The following is a 7,886-nucleotide window of genomic DNA, read 5'->3' as shown; positions in this document are numbered from 1 at the left end:
ATGAGCGGTTGTCACATCCAGAGCATCATGGTAGCCGCATCTCTCGAAGATGAGACATTGGAAGTGCTCCTTGGACTCACGACTGCCATACATCAACCAAAAACGCTCAAAAGTGTCGAGGACGCACTCCAACTCTTCATCTGAACACCGTCTTTGCAAACGAAAACCCTCAGCCGTCTTTGCAAACGCTTAAAAGATGAGCTTAGGGTCGTCTAAAATAGCCCTAGCCTGAGTAAGGGAGCGCTGAGTGTCGGCCAGAGCCACTTGAAGGCTAACAACCAAGGCAGACTCTCGTTGCAAGGAATCCAAGGCAGTCTTCTCGGCCTCCTTGGCTAACGACAAGTCAGACTCAACCACAGTTTGTCCCTCTTCTGCCTTAAGCAACCTATCCTCAGCCACCTTAAGGCCACTCCAACTCAGAGATCTGATTGTCGCGATAAGTTACCTCTACCCGAGCTGTCTTAAGATCTTCTTGACACGAGACTCCGACTTATCCACTTGGGCCAGTCGAGATCGCATATCCACCTCGAGCTCGCTAACACGCACCTCAGCCGCAGCTGCTCGACGCTGGATGCGTCCATCTCGATATGAAGCAGAGCTGCCCTCTCCTCCACCCACGTAGCATCCTTCCGGGCGATTCGCTTCTTCAACTGAATTTGATCGGCCGTAGCATGAGTAACGGTGGAATGGTCGATCGAACTCAGCAGATCCTAGAGACGTTGGATCTCGACCTGATGTTCTTGCTCCCGGACCCTCCTTGCCACTAGCTTGTCTAGCAAGAAAGCGATCGGATTGCTTGTAAAAATAACTCAAATGAGGCATCAAACAGGAAACATGAACAATAAAAGAAAAAGAAGAGGAAGGATGGCTCATATAAATCGCGTCAAAGGCTCCGTCTCGGCACTCCTCATGAAAGTGGAAATGAGGGGGGAGCAGTTCATGGTCAAAGATACGGTGAACCATCTCCCGAGCAGATATCTAGGTGTCCCGCATATGGCGATATGGGTTCAAAGAGGCAACCTCATCAAGGAGATCGAAACAGGTCGACGTTGCATCCTCCTCTTGCCGAGGAGAAGAGGCCACGGATTGAGGGTTCTCCGAAGCATGACCCATGAAGGTCTCGTCCTGTAACGCCCCGTATCTTTCAGGTTAGTTTAAATCTCGAACTATGAGGTTTCCATTAAATTCTAAATTTATTTTAATTAAATTTTTGTATATCGGATCGCGCGCGATTGGTTTTATCTCAGGTTGGGATGGGTTTATTGTTTTAGTTGATCCTTCTTTTGTGTTTGGTTTGTTTTAAGTTGGGTTGGTTTGGTTTTTTTCTTTTAAAACAAAAAGAAAACCAAGAAAGCCCTAATTTCTTTTATTCTTCTTCTTCCCTTCCTCCCTCTTTGTTTTCAGCCGCCTACCCTCTCCCAAATTTCTTCTTCTTCTTTGTCTTCTTCTCCTTCTTCTTCGCCACCCCCACCACTCTCTTCTTCTTCTTCTCCGGTTGGCATCCCACGGCGGCAGCGAGCCTCTCCGGCGACGACCCACGGCAACGCGGCATCACAGCAGCAGTGCGGCTTTCGCGATCCCATCACCAGCGTCTCTCGGCGTCCAAGAATTCTGCTACCGTCCGGCCAGATCTGAGAGTTCTGGTAGCCACTCTCGTTTTTCTTCTCTGGCATCGGGCAAGCAGTGGTCGACGGCGTCTTACCCACGACGAACAGAGAAGTTTCGGCTCCTCCTTCGGCGAACAACAGCACCGGCGACCTCGAACCCCACGGCCAGCACCCCGAGCAGCAGCAGTTCACGACAATTTCTCGGTTTCGACACGATTTGGCATTTACTCACACTCGTTCGAAGCCGATTTGCAATACCCACCTCCCTCGGCATCGATCCGGTGTTGACCCACTCCAAGTTCAAGTGGTTTTAGTGTGAGTTAGTAGGTAACGACTCACCTAAACTCGAATTCAATTAGACTTGGGGATAAACGGTAAGGGTCGATACGATTCGAGGAGTTAGACTTGGGGAACTAATAAGTCAATAGATTGAAAAGACGTCGAGGTCTCGGGTATAAATGGTCGAGGGTCGATGCACTAGTGTCGGGGCTCTGGGTATAAATGGTAAGGGGCCGACACTACCAACAGAACGGTCTTGGAAGGCTTGGATGGATGAGATGAACTTAAAGTTGCCTGAAGCGCTAGGGCGCCATGTGAACTGTAGTTGATTTGTTTACGATTGTGGTTAGCATCGGGTTATATAGAACACGTTTATGATTGAATGTATGATGTCATTGTGGAGCATGTCTATAGTTGTTCGCATACTGTAATGATAGAGCATGGCGATGTATGTTTCCCTTATGTTTTGAGCATGACGATGTATGTTTTCTTTATGGTTTTTGAGCGTGATGTGTGTGTGAGCTTGATGAGGGCTACTTACGGAGTATATTTTATATACTCACCCCCCTTCTACAATGATTGTTTCAGGTGAAGGACTCAAGGGTGACGTTGCTGATGGGACGGGTGAGACCTGACAAACGAGGACTATAGGCTGCTTAGTTTTTCTTATTTAGTCTAATTCTTTTGTTAGGGCCTTATGTTGTGGCCAATAAACGGATTATGTACCTTTGACTAATTGGGAGATTTTTCCTTGTTGTTAGTTATGCCTCGAGTTAGGTGCCTATTTGAGCTTTATCCCATTTGCTTAGAATCATTTAGATTGAATTATAAACTTGCCTCGTGAAGTAGTTCACGAACGTTGTTGCATTTTTTTGAGATTGGTTTATCGTTAATTTGACGAGGTTTGTAGCTTGATTTTATAAGTTTATGTTTAAAGGAAGTTGGCAAGTTGTAATCGGGGCTAAACTGATTAGTTGGGTAGTTCATGTGACCTAGAGGTGCGCGAGATTTCTGGGTCGTTACACGTCCCCACCAAGCGCGGTGTCCTCAGGCATGTCTTTTTCTCCCCTCAGGCCAAAAGCACCTCTTATGGTAGGCATCGACCCCCGGTCAGCGGACACGGGGTCTAGAGAAGTGGTGTCACTAGAGCTGGGCTCGACAACTTCAGAGATCTAGAAAACCGGCTCCCCGGCAGGAGTATTGGAAGGAGATGCAGCAATACCCAACCTCACCAGGCGGCGGCGCTTTGGCGGAGGAGCCGAGTCCTCCGGTCGGGGAAGTATCTCCACTTAAGGGTTCCCCTCATCAAGCAGGCAGAACCGTAGATGCAATAACGATAGCATTGCTCGACGCAACGCTTCCGCTGCTGTCGAAGCCGCTAGGAGAAGCGTGCCCGCCTACGAAGAGAGGGCAAATGACAAGTTCATGCCCTGTAGGCAAGACTGACAGCAGCCTCACTAAACCTACACGAATGCTCTTATAAGAAACGGTAAATGGGAAACTCGCAGAAGAAAAGTAGTGACATCCTTATCTGCCGGTGCCTTACTAAGGCTAGGACAATCATCACTCCCCCTAGTCGGACCATTGGGATCCCCAATCAGACGATGATGGGTGATTACGCTTGTTTACATGCGTAAAAAGAAGGTTTTAGATGCTATTTTTACTATGTTTTAACTTTGTTTCGGACTTTTACTCGGTCGTTTGAGTTCCAATTCATGCAAAATTCATATATGATGGTTTGTGGTTGGCTTATATTGTATTTATGACATTTTAGGACCATTTGGGAGTGCAAATTAATCTAAAGAAGCAAAAAGTCGGAAACAACCTCATGGGAGGCGTCAGGCGCCTGGGAAGGCTGCAGAAAACAGTTTTTCTTCCAACTTTGCCCTTAATGAAACGCATCTTCCAATGCGTTTTGGTGGTTCCAACCGATGCATACGTGTAGAAGAAGTCTTCCACTATCAGTTTGAGCACGATTTTGTCAGTCAAAGGAGTTGGAAATGGGTGATTCACCATCGTTTTAGGACCTACCTAACCAATTCTGCACAGCTATAAATTCCAGCAGCTTCTCCACCAAATGCATCAAGCCTTGCTTCCTTCTCTTGATCATTTTTAGTGTTTCTTTGTTGCTTTCTAAGTACTTTTGAGTTGCTTTCATTAGTTGCTTTTGGTTTTTAAATCCCGAGCACTTTACATTCCTTTATTGAGCTTTGTTTTGTTTCCATTTGTACTTAGTTATTTTCTACTTATTCAAATATATAAAAATTCAGCGCTTTGCTTATCTTCCCTTTGCCTTTACTTTATTTTTAGTTAAGAGAGTTGTGTTTTTGGAGGAATGAGCACGTGACACTCCCCCTTGCTTGAAAGAGAAGGGCGAAGCTCTCAATCCCGAGAAAAACTCTGTGTTAGTTAACTTTTGTTTTTCACACATGAAATTCACATTCAACCATTTTACTTGCTGTATTTTCTTCAATATGTCTTTCTAAATTCCCGTCTCTAGCCCGGTTATGGATAGTTAGCTTTTTATTTCTAAAAAGGGTTGCTAAGAAGTAGTGTTTTTGCTTTCCATTCATTGCTCAACATGTTTTCCCAAAAAGTTAGGATTTAGAGAAGGCCACTGTAAGTCTTAACAAGTCAATACTGAAAAGGTTGCTTATTTGCATTGTTGAGTGGTTAAACCGAGGACAGGAGCGCTTTAGACATAAGAGTTCCGGTTAAGTAGCCTAGACATAGGACCTTAACCCGAGGTTGCACCTATTTCCATCCTAAAACTAAGATATCTCTCATAATAGACATATTAGGGAATGTCTTAGGACTTTGAACTTGCTTAGACATAAGTCAAGTGAAAAGCGTAGTCGTTGGTTCCTAAAGTAAACTGCATATCGTCCTTAGTGTATCCTTGATTCTTTGTTGGCTAACTTGAAGTAATTCGGGCTAGGTTTTACCATTATAAGACAAAATCCCAAATACAAAACCATTATTTGTGACCACTTCCCATTTTACAAGAATCACTCATTTCAACGTTCACTATTCATTAAAACTTTAGATTTTGGAAATTATTTAGAAGTCCTTGAGGATCGATACTTGGATACTCCATCCATTTTATATTACTCTGACAGGTGTGTGCTTGCATCTATAGAATTGTTACCACGCCTAGTGATTACGCTTGTTTACATGCGTAAAAAGAAGGTTTTAGATGCTGTTTTTACTATGTTTCAGCTTTGTTTCGGATTTTTCTCGATCGTTTGAGTTCCAATTCATGCAAAATTCATATACTATGGTTTGTGGATGGCTTATATTGTATTTATGACATTTTAGGACCATTTAGGAGTGCAAATTAATCAAAAGAAGCAAAAAGACGAAAAAGTTACATGGGAGGCGCCAGGCGCCTGGGAAGCCTGCAGAAAAACAGGTTTTCTTCCAACTTTGCCCTTAATGAAACGCGTCTTCCAATGCGTTTTGGTGGTTCCAACCGATGCATACGTGTAGAAGAAGTGTTCCACTATCAGTTTGAGCACGATTTGGTCAGTCAAAAGAGTTGGAAATGGGTGATTCACCATCGTTTTAGGACCTACCTAACCAATTCTGCACAGCTATAAATTCCAGCAACTTCTCCACCAAAATCATCAAGCCTTGCTTCCTTCTCTTGATCATTTTTAGTGTTTCTTTGTTGCTTTCTAAGTACTTTTGAGTTGCTTTCATTAGTTGCTTTTGGTTTTTAAATCCCGAGTACTTTACATTCTTTTATTGAGCTTTGTTTTGTTTCCATTTGTACTTAGTTATTTTCTACTTATTCAAATATATAAAAATCTAGCACTTTGCTTATCTTCTCTTTGCCTTTACTTTATTTTCAGTTAAGAGAGTTGTGTTTTTGGAGGAAAGAGCACGTGACACTCTCCCTTGCTTGAAAGAGAAGGGCGAAGCTCTCAATCCCGATAAAAACTCTCCATTAGATAACTTTTGTTTTTCACACATGCATTCCACATTCAACCATTTTACTTGCTGTATTTTCTTCAATATGTCTTTCTAAATTCCCGTCTCTAGCCCGGTTATGGATAGTTAGCCTTTTATGTCTAAAAAGGGTTGCTAAGAAGTAGTGTTTTTACTTTCCATTCATTGCTCAACATGTTTTCCCAAAAAGTTAGGATTTAGAGAAGGCCACTGTAAGTCTTAACAAGTCAATACTGAAAAGGTTGCTTATTTGCATTGTTGAGTGATTAAACCGAGGAGAGGAGCGCCTTAGACATAAGGGTTCCGCTTAAGTAGCCTAGACATAGGACCTTAACCCGAGGTTGCGACTATTTCCATCCTAAAACTAAGATATATCTCATAATAGACATATTAGGGAATGTCTTAGGACTTTGAACTTGCTTAGACATAAGTAAAGTGAGAAGCGTAGTCGTTAGTTTCTAAAGTAAAATGCATATTATCCTTAGCATGTCCTTGATTATTTGTTGGCTAACTTGAAGTAAATCGGGCTAGGTTTTATTATTATAAGTCCAAATCCCAAATCCAAAACCATTATTTGTGACCACTTCCCGTTTTACAAGAATCACTCATTTCAACATTCACTATTCTTTAAAACTTCAGAGTTTGGAAATTATTTAGAAGTCCTTGAGGATCGATACTTGGATACTCCATCCATTTTATATTACTCTGACAGGTGTGCGCTTGCATCTATATAATTGTTACCACGCTTAGTGCGTGCGTTCAGCAAAAACATCCCAGTCACCTAGTGCGTGCGTTCAGCATAACCCCAGTCAAGTTTTTGGCGCCGTTGCCGGGGACTTAAGTTTTAAAATTATTTTCAAATTCTTTTAGTTTTTATTTTTGTGAATTGTTGTTGGGTGTAATTTCCATCCACCGTTTTTGTTCTATATTTTTGGTCGTTTATCTCACAAGGGTAAGTTAAAGTGCATGAGCACAAGATCTTTTCTTCTACCCCTTGACCCTGAGATTGAGCAGACCCTTCGAAAAACTAGAAAGGAGCAAAGACTTCGAAAACAACTAGAAAAGCAAAAAGAGAGAGAAGGTGAAATCAGTCCTGAAAGTGAGGTAGAGAGTACGAGCACATCAATGGCAGATATTCCACCTCGTGATCCGGTTGATCCACCTGCTGTTAACGGTAATATGAGGGATCATGCAAGAAATGATGAATTCAACCATATCCAGATGGCGGACAACAGAGACGTGGCAATGCGAGAATATGCCGCCACGGCTTTTCAGAACTTTGATTCAGGGATAGTCAACCCTATTCCAGCCCACGCAAACTTTGAGCTTAAACCAATGATGTTCCAAATGTTGCAGACAATTGGACATTTTGGAGGGCAGGAACATGAGGATCCACATGATCATCTGAAATCATTCATTCAAATTGCAAATGCATTTCGATTACCTGGTATAACAGACGATACTCTGAGACTAACACTTTTTCCATTTTCTTTGAAGGACCAAGCTAGAGCATGGCTCAATGCATTTCCACCGGGATCCATCACCACATGGGGGTCGTTAGTGGAGAAGTTCTTAACAAAATTCTTCCCACCTACTCGCCACGCTGATATCAGAGAGGAGATCATCTCCTTTAGACAATATGATCGTGAACCTGTTCACGAGGCGTGGGAGAGATTTAAAGAACTAATCAGGAAATGTCCGAACCATGGCTTGCCGGCATGCATCCAGATAGAACATTTCTTTAGAGGCTTAGATCATCCTACTAAGATGATGCTAAACAATGCTGCCAACGGAGCCTTTACAAAGAAGACATTCAACGAGATAGTTGACATCCTAAATGACTTAGCTTCACATAACGAACTATGGTGTTCGCAAAGATCTAGGGCAGCACCAAAGAAGCAAGATCCAGCTGGAGTTTTGGCTCTGGACATTGCGACCTCGATGCAAAAAGAGATGGTTACAATGAACCAGAGGCTGAAAGAGATGGCATTGGGAATAAAAAATCCATTAGCCACGCCGATACAACCTGTGCAGTCGGATTATTGCACT

At 42.9% G+C, this 7,886-nt stretch overlaps 1 non-coding gene across 1 annotated transcript; it reads right to left on the bottom strand.

Moving 5' to 3' along the window:
- Positions 1-7,442: 7,442 nt before the first annotated feature.
- Positions 7,443-7,549, bottom strand: LOC148212202 (small nucleolar RNA R71). Its single transcript, XR_015790064.1, has one exon. It is a non-coding gene; the product is annotated as a small nucleolar RNA R71 (small nucleolar RNA).
- Between the last annotated feature and the right edge of the window lie 337 nt (positions 7,550-7,886).

Source organism: Momordica charantia (assembly GCF_013281855.1).
Source record: "Momordica charantia cultivar OHB3-1 chromosome 3 unlocalized genomic scaffold, Mcharantia_2.0 BLBB01000003.1, whole genome shotgun sequence".
Taxonomy (NCBI): domain Eukaryota; kingdom Viridiplantae; phylum Streptophyta; class Magnoliopsida; order Cucurbitales; family Cucurbitaceae; genus Momordica; species Momordica charantia.
The sequence above is the reverse complement of the archived record's forward strand: the minus strand, read 5'-3'. Positions and strand labels throughout refer to the sequence as shown.